Consider the following 13,165-nt stretch of genomic DNA (forward strand, 5'->3'; position numbering starts at 1 on the left):
ACTAATAGAACCGTAGTTACAGCCGTAACTATCGGTTTAACCTTTTGGACCTTAGTGTCCCTAATTGTGGCTACAACACAGTGATCGCTCAGATCATTTGCAAATACTCCCACAGAAGAATATTTATGGGGAACATTAGTTAAAATGAGATCAATTAGGGAGGATTTATTAGGGGACTTAATATTTGGGCGAGTAGGACTGTCCACAATCTGAGTAACATTTAAAGAGATACAAAGGTTTTTAAAATCCTCTGACACTGCAGTTAACCAGTCCCAGTTAAAATCTCCAAGTAGCACTATTTCCTTGTAGTCTAGTTGTGATAAAAGATTTGCTAGTGAAGACAAGGAGTCTTTGACAGCTGAGGGGGGTCTGTAGCTGCCCACCACCATGACCTGTTGACCCTTTGCCACTTCTATATTTAAGGCTAACAATTCAAATTGCTTACTGATCGATTTGGAAATTAATGTGGTTACACTGAATTTATTCTTAACATTAATTGCAATGCCACCACCTTTATTAGGCCGGTCGGTACGATACACATTAAAACCATTTAAGGCAATGTCAGAGGCCAAAATAGACTTATTTAGCCATGTTTCAGATAAGACAATGACGTCAGCGTCAGTCGATTTTGCCCAGATACGGACAAAATCTAGTTTACCTAACAGACTGCGCACATTCAAGTGGATGAAACCCAACCCAGACCTAGCTCCGCTCGCTCTGATGTGAACTGTGAACTGGATCCTGGCACACATGACAGCATCGGCAAAAGCTAGATACATCCTTCTTTAACCCTGGCCAAAATAAATGTTTGAGAATGATCTGATAAGTTTTAGTCACGCCCAAGTGTCCCGACCATTGGCTTTCATGCGCTACGGATAGTACATGTTGACGGTATGGCGCTGGCACGACTACCTGATGCACGACACTCCAGTCAGCTTCAGCAGTAGCAGTGAGGGACCAATATCTCCTTATCCAACACATAAGCCACCTTCTCACCCCTTGCTTTGCTATTACTCACCACCTGCTCGAAACACTTCACAAGCGTCGGATCCGCCCTTTGCACGGCGAGTAACCTCTCTCGGGTTACCGGGAGTGTGGAACCATCAACGGCTGGGCTGGCAGGTTGCGCTGGCGCAGCGGTCATAGCAGGGAGAACGGGAATCGCCACTGCTGGCTTTTCCTCCGGCATTTTTTTCATCTGTAAACAGGGTCCCAAACATAGTATCATTTAGCGAAACACCTCCGAGTCACTCTTACGGCCCGTCCACACAGCGGCGTGCGTTGACGCTTGCCGGCGGGCGTGTCTGAAACTCGACCAACAACCAATCACATGAATCTCCCGCCCCTGACACACAAGCAGTGGTTTGATTGGCTAGAGCTTGTACTGGCATATGATTCGATTGGCTGACGCTTCTGCCGAGGCGTCAAAAGTTGAACATTGCTCAACTTTTGCGAGCCACGCCAGCTACGCTCCACGTCGCTTCCCACGATGCATTTCGGCTAAAAGTGACATCACCCCATTCAAAGTGAATGGTGAAGCGTCAACGCATGCCGCTGTGTGGACGGGCCGTTATGCGCCTGCGCGCGAGTGACAGCACAAATGGAGAAAATGTGAGCATTTGTGGCCTCAGACAACACAGTCTGAGGAGAATCCAATATTTCAAGTGCAGGAGTTACCTTACCTCCTGCGATGTCGTTTCCCATTAAAAGGACTATACCCCGTATAGGTAATGCTGGGCACACAGCAACAGGGAAAAATCCAGTAATTAATTTTGACTGTATGTGTACATTGTGTATGGGACGGGGCACGTAACCCATTTCAATGCCACATAATAGTGATCCATACCCACACGCTGACTTGTCTGAGAATGGCAGAGCCGAGGCCACAATCACTGACTGTGAGCCTCCAGTGTCTCGTAGTATGCGGACGGGTCTCTGATCGTCTGACACCTGTTAGTGATATCAATCCCTCGAACACAAAAGGCTTAAAACAGGGATCTATTTCCTCCTCATTGTCAGTTGTGGAAATACTGAGTGAGCTGGTATTGATTAAGCCGATGCCTTTCGGCCTAGTCATGTTTGGTGGCTGCTCCTTCCGCTTCAGAAGCATACAATTACCAATTAGATGCCCAGGCTGATGACAATAGTGACATTCTCTCTCCTCTATATTCCTCGTGAATACTCTCGCTGGCTGACCAACAGGTGCCCCCGGCATGCGGCGAGAGTTCTCAGCAATAGCCGGAGAAAACACTGTGTTATGCATTAGCACATATTCGTCCGCCAGTACAGCAGCGGCGGAGAGAGAGTGCACTTGCTGGTCATTTATATGCCCCACAATACGGTCAGGTAATCCCCTCTTAAATTCCTCCATCAGGATTAATTATTTAAAGGCAGAATACTCTGCAGCGTCACATGACTCAATCCATTTATTTAGCAACATCCCCTTCTCCCTGGCATACTCAACATGTGTTTGATTACAGGAGGAACCTATTGCGGTGAGCACGTTGCACGTTGTAACTTCCGGTTGTTGTTGTCATCTCCGGGTATCCCGTGTGCCTGTTCTGTTGCTGATAGCTTATTAACTTAAACTTAATCGATCGTTTTAAAACTCTTGATCACGGCAACTGCCTGACGTTGTAATCACACGTTACTACAGCTTAAGCACTCACAACTCTCCTTCTCTTAGCGACTGTAACTCCACAGTTGCCTACACTCTTTTCGGGTTTGCTAACGGTAGCTACTTTAGCTTGATAGCTAGCCATGGCTCTTTCCCCACCTTCTGGTGCTATTTCCTGCTCTTCCTGTCTCATGTTTGGTTACTTCCCGGCCTCCCTTACTGGTAAGGATACATGTGTTAAATGTAGTATAGTTGTTAGGTTGGAGGCGGGAATCATAGCCATAGAAGCCCGGCTCCGCATCTTAGAAAGTAACTCAGCTAAAGTAAAGCCCATGTTAGCATGTGCGGACCGGCAAAAGGAAGCTCCTCTTAGCCGTCCCCCGGCAACTCCCGAGCAGCAGGGAGGCTGGGTGACTGTTCAGAAGGGGCATAACGCGAAACCCGCAGGTCCCCACCAACCCGTTCACGTATCTAACAGATATTCCCCACTCAGCGAGACACCCGCTGAGAAGCCAACTCTGGTTATTGGTAGCTCTATTATGAGACACGTGAATTTAGAGACCGAAGCCTCCACAGTCACATGCATTCCGGGGGCCAGAGCGGGCGACGTTGAGGCGCATCTTAAACTGCTGGCTAAAGATAAACGTAAATACAGTAGGATTGTTATTCACGTCGGTGGTAATGATGTTCGTTTACGCCAATCAGAATGCACCAAACTTAATGTGGAGTCGGTGTGTAGTTATGCTAAAACAATGTCGGACACCGTAATCTTCTCTGGTCCCCTCCCCAATCTGATCAATGATGACATGTATAGCCGCATGTCATCATTTCAGCGCTGGTTGTCTTGGTGGTGCCCAGCAAACAATGTGGGCTTCGTAAATAATTGGACAGCCTTCTGGGGAAAACCTGGTCTGATTAAGAGAGACGGCATTCACCCTACTTTGAAAGGTGCAGATCTCATTTCGGCAAACATTTCAGGGCTTTGTGGACGTAATCCATGACAAACTGGAGTTGAGACCAGGAGGCAGAGTCGCAGTCTTACACGCTTCTCTGCGCTCTCTCCTAGGCAGTCACCCATAGGAATCCCGAACCCAATAAAATACCCAATATTAGCGGTGTGTGTGTCTGCCCAAGGACAATTTAAGGTAAAACCTAATAGAGGTGTCATACATAATAACCTAATAAAAGTAAATGTAACAACTACTACAGTGCAACAAAACAGGAAGATTAAATGTGGTCTCTTAAACATAAGATCTCTAGCATCTAAAGCAATATTGGTAAATGATTTAATATCAGATTATAATATTGATATATGCTGTCTCACTGAAACTTGGTTGAGACATGAAGAATATGTCAGCATAAATGAGGCCACTCCACCCAGCCATGTCAACACTCATATTGCTCGAGGCACGGGCCGAGGAGGTGGAGTTGCAGCAATCTTTGACTCAAGTTTACTTATCAATACTAAACCAAAATGTAATTATACCTCTTTTGAAAGTCTCGTTATTAGTCTTACGCATCCGACCTGGAAAACTTTGCAGCCAATCTTATTTGTTACAGTGTATCGTGCACCAGGTCCTTATTCAGAATTCTTATCAGAATTCTCTGAGTTTTTATCAACTTTGGTTCTTAAAACAGACAAAGTAATTATCGTAGGTGACTTTAATATTCATGTTGACGATGATAAAAATAGCCTTACTGTTGCATTTAACTCTATATTAGATTCTGTTGGTTTCTGTCAGAGTGTAAATAAACCAACCCACTGTTATAATCACACTCTCGACCTTGTTCTGACTTATGGTATTGAAATTGAGCAACTATTAGTCGAACCGCATAATCCTGCTTTATCCGACCATTTCTTAGTAACTTTTGAAGTACTGTTACTAGACTACAAAGCATTAGTCAAAAGCTCTTGCAGCAGAAACCTATCTGTTAGTGCTATAGCCACATTTAAGGAAGAGATTCCACCAATACTTAACTCGATAGCATGTCTGCATGTAGGGGAGGAAACTTATACAAAATGTACACCACCCCAAATTGATCATGTTGTTGATAGTGCTATAGATGCGCTGCGAATAAAATTAGACTCTGTTGCTCCTTTGAAAAAGAAGAAAATAAAACAACATAGATTAGCTCCATGGCATAATGCCGAAACCCGCAAAATAAAGCAAAAGTCTAGACAACTTGAAAGGATATGGCGTTCCACTAAACTTGAAGAATCCCGTTTAATTTGGCATATTACTCTCAATGAATATAAGAAAGCACTGCGTAAAGCGAGAGCAGCCTACTACTCTTCATTAATAGATGAGAATAAGAATAATGCAAGATTTCTTTTCAGCACTGTAGCCAGGCTGACAGAGAGCCACAGCTCGATTGAGCCTTCTATTCCCTTAGCACTCAGTAGTAATGATTTTATGTGCTTTTTTAACGATAAAATTGTTACTCTTAGAAACAAAATTAATGACCTCTTGCCTTCGACCAGTATAGTGTTATCAACAGCTCCCGGAATCGTAAGTTCTAATATTACACTAGATAGTAAACTAGAATGCTTTTCAGCCATTAACCTTGAACAATTACATTCAATGATTCTCTCTTCTAAACCATCAACGTGCATGTTAGACCCAATTCCAACTAAGCTGTTGAAGGAAGTTTTTCCATTAATTAGCACTTCTTTATTAAATATTATGAATATGTCTTTATTATCAGGCTATGTTCCACAATCATTCAAAGTAGCAGTGATAAAACCGCTTCTTAAAAAGCACAACCTCGATCCAGAGGTTTTAGCCAACTATAGACCTATTTCTAATCTTCCGTTCCTCTCAAAAATTCTTGAGAAAGCGGTCGCAAAACAGTTGTGTGATTACTTAAAAAACAATGATTTATTTGAAGATTTTCAGTCTGGCTTTAGAACACATCATAGCACAGAGACAGCTCTGGTTAAAGTCACAAATGATATTCTAATAGCCTCAGACAAGGGACTTGTCTCTATTCTTGTTTTGCTCGATCTTAGTGCTGCATTTGATACTATCGACCATGATATCCTATTGCAAAGACTAGAGCACTTAGTTGGCATACAGGGAACTGCTTTAGGCTGGTTTAGGTCCTATCTATCTGAACGCTCTCAGTTTGTACGTGTTAACGATGAATCTTCCACGCAAACCAAAGTTAGCCATGGAGTGCCACAGGGCTCAGTGCTCGGACCTATTTTGTTCACATTATATATGCTTCCGTTAGGCAATATTATAAGGAATCATTCTGTAAACTTTCATTGTTATGCGGATGATACTCAACTATATTTATCAATCAAGCCTGATGAAATTAATCATCTAAATAAAATTCAAGACTGCCTTAAGGACTTAAAAACGTGGATGACCTTAAACTTTTTGATGTTAAACACGACCAAAACTGAAGTTATTGTACTTGGCCCGAAGAATCTACGAAACAAATTATCTAAAGACATACTAACTATGGATGGCATTAATTTGGCCTCCAGTGAGACTGTAAGGAATCTTGGTGTTATATTTGATCAGGATTTATCCTTTAACGCCCACATAAAATCAATTTCAAGGACCGCCTACTTCCATCTACGTAACATTGCAAAAATCAGGCATATCTTGCCTCAAAACGATGCAGAGAAACTAGTCCATGCATTTGTTACTTCTAGGCTGGATTATTGTAACTCTTTATTATCAGGGAGTACCAAGAAGTCAATCAAGTCGCTTCAGCTGATTCAAAATGCTGCGGCTCGTGTACTAACCAGAGTTAGGAAAAGGGACCACATTACTCCTGTTCTGGCTGCCTTACACTGGCTCCCTATAGAACACAGGATAGAATTTAAAATTCTTCTTCTCGCCTACAAAGCCCTTAATGGGCAGGCGCCATCTTACCTTAAAGAACTCATTATACCCTACTGTCCTACTAGGGCATTGCGTTCCAAGAATGCAGGGTTGTTGGTTGTTCCTAGAATCTTTAAAAGTACAATGGGAGCCAGAGCCTTTTCTTATCAAGCTCCACATTTGTGGAATCAGCTTCCAGTTTGTGTTCGGGCGGCAGACACCCTATCCGTTTTTAAGAGTGCGCTTAAGACCTTCCTTTTTGATAAAGCTTATAGTTAGGGCTGATTAGATTCAGCCCCTAGTTTTGCTGATATAGGCTTAGTTTGTCGGGGGACATCTTACTTCTTCCTTCTCTCTGTCTATAACCGTGTACACTCATGTTCCGATTAACCCAGCCTCCCCAAATGTCTTTCTTTTTGGTGTCTATATACGCTGGGATCCGGAGTCATGGATGATCCTGCGGTCCTGTGTCCTGGATCGCGAGCGCTGGATCTTGAGTCGTGGCTGTGGTCCTGGATCATAGGTCCTGGATGGATATCCTCGTGGATTCATCTTCCTATTATACACACATGCATTTCCAAACATTTGGACTACCTATGTTGCAAATGTATTATCTTTTCAATTTACACACGGCATCTATTGCACGTCTGTCCGTCCTGGGAGAGGGATCCCTCCTCTGTTGCTCTCCCTGAGGTTTCTCCCATTTTTCCCTTTAAACTGGGTTTTCTTTGGAAGTTTTTCCTTGTACGATGTGAGGGTCTAAGGACAGAGGGTGTCGTATTGTCATACTGATATTCTGTACACACTGTGAAGACCACTGAGACAAATGTATCATTTGTGATATTGGGCTATATAAATAAACATTGATTGATTGATTGATTGATTGATTGATTAGCCCCCTTTCTGTGATTCCTGAATTTCTGCCGATAAGCCTCGGGAACTAACTCGTACACCCTAAGTATGGCACGCTTCACCAGGTCATAATTTAGACTGTCCTCCACTGAAAGAGCAGCAACCGCCTCCTGAGCTCTCCCGTGAAGTTTACACTGCACTAACAGAGCCCAGGCGTCAGCCGGCCACTGTAATGCCGCTGCCATGCGTTCAAACGCACCAAAATACGCATCCACTTCAGCCTCAGCTCGGAGTCTAGCTCCATCTGACGCACCCGGACTTCCTTCTCGATCTCCAGCACTCTCAGTTCTTTGTCTATTTCTAATTTTCGGACTTCCTTGTCCATTTCTAATTTTCGGAATTCTTTGTCCATTTCTAATTTCCTTAACTCTAATTGAAACCGGTGCTGCTTGTCCTGCTCCCTGTCTTTTGCCTCTAACTGAAGCCGGGCGAGGCGGACTTGGAGTTTACTCCCTCTCTGGGAATCCGTACTGCCAGCAGGGAAGGTTGGACGTTTGCGAGGCGGCGTGAGCGGTGCTTTACCCGACTCGCCCCCCTCGCTGTCACCACTCTTTTCCTGCGTAAACTGATAGAGATTTAAAGGGATTACTAGTCCGCTTTTCAAATCTCCGCGCGTCCCTAACAAGCTGGTTATCATACAGGAAGGAATCCAGAGCATACAATTAACCGTTTAAACAATAATCTACTTTAATGGTAATATGACAATGCAATACAATCAATACAGTACAAATTCAATACAGTTATCTTTGGGATCCCATATTTACCTGATACTCACTAGAGCCAGCCAGAGGAAAGAGAGAGAACACAGCATGGTTCCTGTGTTTAATACATTGCTAACAATGGGAGGAGTTATTTCCTTACAAAACGTAAACTCCGCCTCTGACCTAATGGGTCTTCAGCCAACACATCAGACACGGGGAGCTCAGCTGGTACAGCCGGTACTAATAACTCTCTTTTCACCATCTCTTCCACCACCAATGCCTTCAACTCTTTCTTTAACATTTGCCGACTTACCACAAGACTGAAGTGCCGCGCTATCTCCATTAAATAGTCCTTTTTACATCGGTCCAGCTGCTCATAGCACGGCCAGACCAAGAACGCCTCCATGTCGAACGATGCCATACCTGAGTGTACCGCCCACACGTTTTACCAGTTTACAGCCACAAAAAAAACACCTATAACCCCCGGAATTGATTTAAATGTATCCCGGACGAGCCCCCCTGTGTTACGTTCCCTATTAGGCTAGGGTAGCTAAAGGGAAGAAACACAACCAGATTGGTATTGGTATAATTATAAGTGATTTATTTTAAGTATCAGTGGTAAACAAAAATGGAAGGCGTGCAGCCTGAACAAACAAAAGGGCCAAAAGGGCACAGGTTGACAAATAACCAAACAAAGGGAGGACTCTTAAAAAGGAGTCTGTGTACATACTGTCACGATCTGTCTCTATGGTGTCTTGTCTAGATCTATTTTTGGTTTTCTGTCTGCGTTTTGTCTTGTTTAAATCTGTCTGTGGTTCCCTGTCGTTAGTTTTCCTGGTGTGTCTAATTTACCCGATTGTGTTCACCTGGTGTCCCCGTGTTTTCTCCTCCCTCCTCACCTGTGTCTTGTTTGTATGATTAGTCTTGTGTGTATTTAAGTTCTAGTTTTTCTGTCTGTCTTTGTCGGTTCGTCTTTTGTTGGTGACTGAGTTCACCGGTGAGTGTTCTGTTTTGTCTGTATTAGTTTCATTATCCTTGAAATAAAGGTTTATCAGAGTTATCTGCATTTGGGTCCTGCTTCCTTCACTCAACCGTGACAGTACGAACCGACCAGAAATGGACCCAGCAGATGATCCTTTTGAGGTGGAACTACAACATTTTTCCTTTTATTTGGCTTGCTGCTATGATTGGTGGAAGGGAGCGTCCAGTGTTCGGCAGAAGGAGGCCGCTCTGGTAGAGGCGCACCGGTTGGCTATGGAGAAACCAGACTTGGTGAAATTCTTACCTGGCTGGATTTTGAACTTCCTCTGGGTGTGTAATTTCCAGCCTGCTGACTACAAACGTCTCGGTGTGTTCCGTCTGGAGTCAACCCGTGCTTCTGCCCCAGTTCCTGCTCCTGTCCAGGAGTCGTATTCTGGAACTCGTCTGGCTTATGGAGGTCCACGGAGTATTCAGGCGGCTGCTAAGAGGAGTCGCAAGGCCAAGCTAGCAGCCCGAGCCCCAAGAGCCATGGTTCCAGCCCCAGTTCCGGCCCCAGCAGCCATGGTTCCGGCTTCAGTACCGGCCGACTCCAGCACCTCGTCTCCTGCTGGCTCCCCAGCCGACGCCAGCTCCCCGAGTCTTGTCGGTGTACCGGCCGACTCCAGCACCTCGTCTCCTGCTGGCTCCCCAGCCGACGCCAGCTCCCTGTGTCCTGTCGGCGTACCGACAGACACAAGTCCCCTCTCAAGTCCCCTCTCGAGTTCCCTCTCGAGACTCCTCTCGACTTCCCTCTCAAGTCCCCTCTCGAGTCTCCTCTCGAGTCACCTCCCGAGTTCCCTCTCCAGTCCCCTCTCGAGTCTCCTCTCGAGTCTCCTCTCCAATCCCCTCTCGAGTCTCCTCTCAAGTCACCTCCCGAGTTCCCTCTTGAGTCACCTCCCGAGTTCCCTCTTGAGTCACCTCCCGAGTTCCCTCTTGAGTCCCCTCTCAAGTCTCTTCTCCAGTCACCTCTCGAGTCCCCTCTCAAGTCTCTTTTCAAGTCCCCTCTCGAATCATCTCTCGAGTTCCCTCTCAAGTCTCCTCTCGAGTTCCCTATCGAGTCCCCTCTCAAGTCTCCGTTCAAGTTCCCGCTCAAGATCCCGCTCAAGATCCCTCTCAAGTCATCTCTCAAGTCGACTCTCAAGTTTCCTCTCGAGTCTCCACTCAAGTCCCTACTCGTGTGCCGTGGGAGGTTCCGCTTGGGGTCCTGCCAACTTTATGTCCTGTGCCGTTGGAGGCCCCGCCGACTACTCTTCTGCCGGGGATCCTGCCAGCCCTATGTCCTGTGCCGTTGGAGGTCCCACCGACTACTCTTCTTCTGGGGGTCCTGCCAACCCTATGTCCTGTGCCGTTGGAGGTCCCGACGACTGCTCTCCTGCCGGGGGTCCTGCCAACCCTGTGTCCTGTCCCGTTGGAGGCCCCGCCGACTACTCTTCTGCCGGGGGTCCTGCCAACCCTGTGTCCTGTGCCGTTGGAGGCCCCGCCGACTACTCTTCTGCCGGGGGTCCTGCCAGCCCTATGTCCTGTGCCGTTGGAGGTCCCACCGACTACTCTTCTTCTGGGGGTCCTGCCAACCCTATGTCCTGTGCCGTTGGAGGTCCCGACGACTGCTCTCCTGCCGGGGGTCCTGCCAACCCTGTGTCCTGTCCCGTTGGGGGTCCCGCCGCCGACTCTTCTGCCGGGGGTCCTGCCAGCCCTATGTCCTGTTCCGTTGGAGGACCCGCTGAGAGTCCTGCCAATACCATGTCTTGTTCCATTGGAGGTCCCGCCGTTACCTGTCTCGCCGGGGGTCCTGCCAACTCCTGGTCCTCTTCCGTGGGGGATCCTGCCGAAGCCTGTCCCACCGGCTCTGGTTCCTGTCCGGCCGACACCGGGTCCTGCCCGGCCTCTGGAGCTGTCCCGTCAGCGCCTTCCTGCTCGGCCTCCGGAGCTGTCCCGTCAGCGCCTTCCTGCCCGGCCTCCGGAGCTGTCTGGTCTTCGCCCTCGAGCCCGGCCCTCTATGAGCCGCGGTCTTCGCCTTCGAGCCAGGCCCCCTGAGAGCCGTGGTCTTCGCCTTCGAGCCCGGCCCCCTGAGTGCCACGGTCTTCGCCCTCCTGCTCGCCCCCCTGACTCTTCCTGCCGCTGCCTTCGCTCTCATGCTCGGCCCCCTGAGTTTGCCCGCTGTGGTCTTCGCCCCTCCATGGACTCTATCTTTCCCCCGGGCCGTCCGCCCGAGACCCCCACCTTGAACTCTGCCTTGCCCCCGGGCCGTCCGCCCGAGAACCCCTTTTTGAACTCTGCCTTGCCCCCGGGCCATCCGCCCGAGAACCCCTCCTTGAACTCTGCCTTGCCCCCGGGCCGTCCGCCCGAGATCCCTTCCTGGTCCTTCCTTTTTTTGGGACGTCTGGGATCCGTCTCTTGAGGGGGGGGGGGGGGGTACTGTCACGATCTGTCTCTATGGTGTCTTGTCTAGATCTATTTTTGGTTTTCTGTCTGCGTTTTGTCTTGTTTAAATATGTCTGTGGTTCCCTGTCGTTAGTTTCCCTGGTGTGTCTAATTTACCCGATTGTGTTCACCTGGTGTCCCCGTGTTTTCTCCTCACCTGTGTCTTGTGTGTATTTAAGTTCTAGTTTTTCTGTCTGTCTTTGTCGTTTCGTCTTTTGTTGGTGACTGAGTTCACCGGTGAGTGTTCTGTTTTGTCTGTATTAGTTTCATTATCCTTGAAATAAAGGTTTATCAGAGTTATCTGTATTTGGGTCCTGCTTCCTTCACTCAACCGTGACACATACAAATAAATAAATACTAATATAAAAAATGAAACAAAACCTCACTTTAAAAGTGGTACAGACTAACACCGGGAATTTATAGTTATAGGTTAGAGTAGTTTATATAGTGTTTAGAGTAACTTAGGGTTTTGTGACTGTTGCCTTTAGTTTAGCTGTGTGTTTTGGAGAGGCGTCTGTCCCACAATACAGAACCTCCAGAGTGGTGATAGTCCTCAGCCTTTGTACTCCTCCCCAGCAGGTGTGCGCCGGCTGTGCGCTGCGATTGGACGACGTCAATCCAATCCCCATCTTCAGAGGCGGACCAGGGGATGGGCAACTAATGATGTTGGGGCAACCACACAGCTCATTTGAATAATCACACACACGCACACAGCTGTAAACAATCCCAGCAGATTATGGAGTAGACAAACAGCAACCGTAACAGGGGGCGTTCGATTCCAGTTTTGGATAGTCTGGCGTGGTTTCGTTCCATTTCACACAGCTGTTTGACGCTCTGCGTAACCTTACGGGGACTGTCGTCCTAAACGATAGCTGGGGATTATGGGTAGTGTAGTGTCTTCGGCCATCCTAAACTCAGAAATGTTGACAATCGCAATGATGCTCGAAATGTCCCTTATAGGCCTACGTCTGTTTCCGGTTATTTTTATTTTGAAATTCAGTTCCTGACGGATGCCAAAAAAGCCCGAGATTATGGAATTAAACCAATAAATAAAAGCAAGGATAATTGTGTGTTATTGGTGAGTAAATAATAGTGTGTTATTTTGAAAAGAATCACAAATTAGAAGGAAAAAAAGATTTAAAAAATACAGATTTCAGTATTCTGAGGCTCTGAGCCCCATTTATTTTCCTCACAGACAGCAACAAAAGTCCGAAATTATACGATTTAAAATAAAAGCAATAACTGTGGCTTGATATTGAGTAAGAACATGTTTTTATGAACCACACAGCTTCCGGTCTTCCATGACCCGACCGGAGAAAAAGACGTGCTGCAGCCTGCAGGCACGAAACACATTACCAGTAGAAATACATTGCTTTTAAAATCGTGCTGTGCAACACGAAAACAAGGGGAACATCGTGTTGGTGAACACGAATCAATAGATTAAAAATCGTGTTGGTGAACACGAAATGCCGTGAGACTGGGTTGCAGCATCAGCTTGTAGATGGTATTTTAAACTCGATGCGCTCTGAAACTACGGGGCGGATGAGGAAAAAAAATACACATGCGTTAATCGCGTTAAAATAATTAGTGGCGTTAATTTTTTTTGCGTTAACGCGTTATTAACGCCCTAAAATTATTTACACATTTTATTTACATGT

At 46.6% G+C, this 13,165-nt stretch overlaps 1 long non-coding RNA gene across 1 annotated transcript in view; it reads right to left on the bottom strand.

The window, feature by feature from the left end:
• Window positions 1–13,165, bottom strand: part of LOC139434969 (uncharacterized) — a 91,165-nt gene that overhangs the window by 43,949 nt on the left and 34,051 nt on the right. The gene's annotated exons all lie outside the window — the stretch shown is intronic.

This window comes from Pseudochaenichthys georgianus, chromosome 13 (genome assembly GCF_902827115.2).
Source record: "Pseudochaenichthys georgianus chromosome 13, fPseGeo1.2, whole genome shotgun sequence".
Taxonomy (NCBI): Eukaryota; Metazoa; Chordata; class Actinopteri; order Perciformes; family Channichthyidae; genus Pseudochaenichthys; species Pseudochaenichthys georgianus.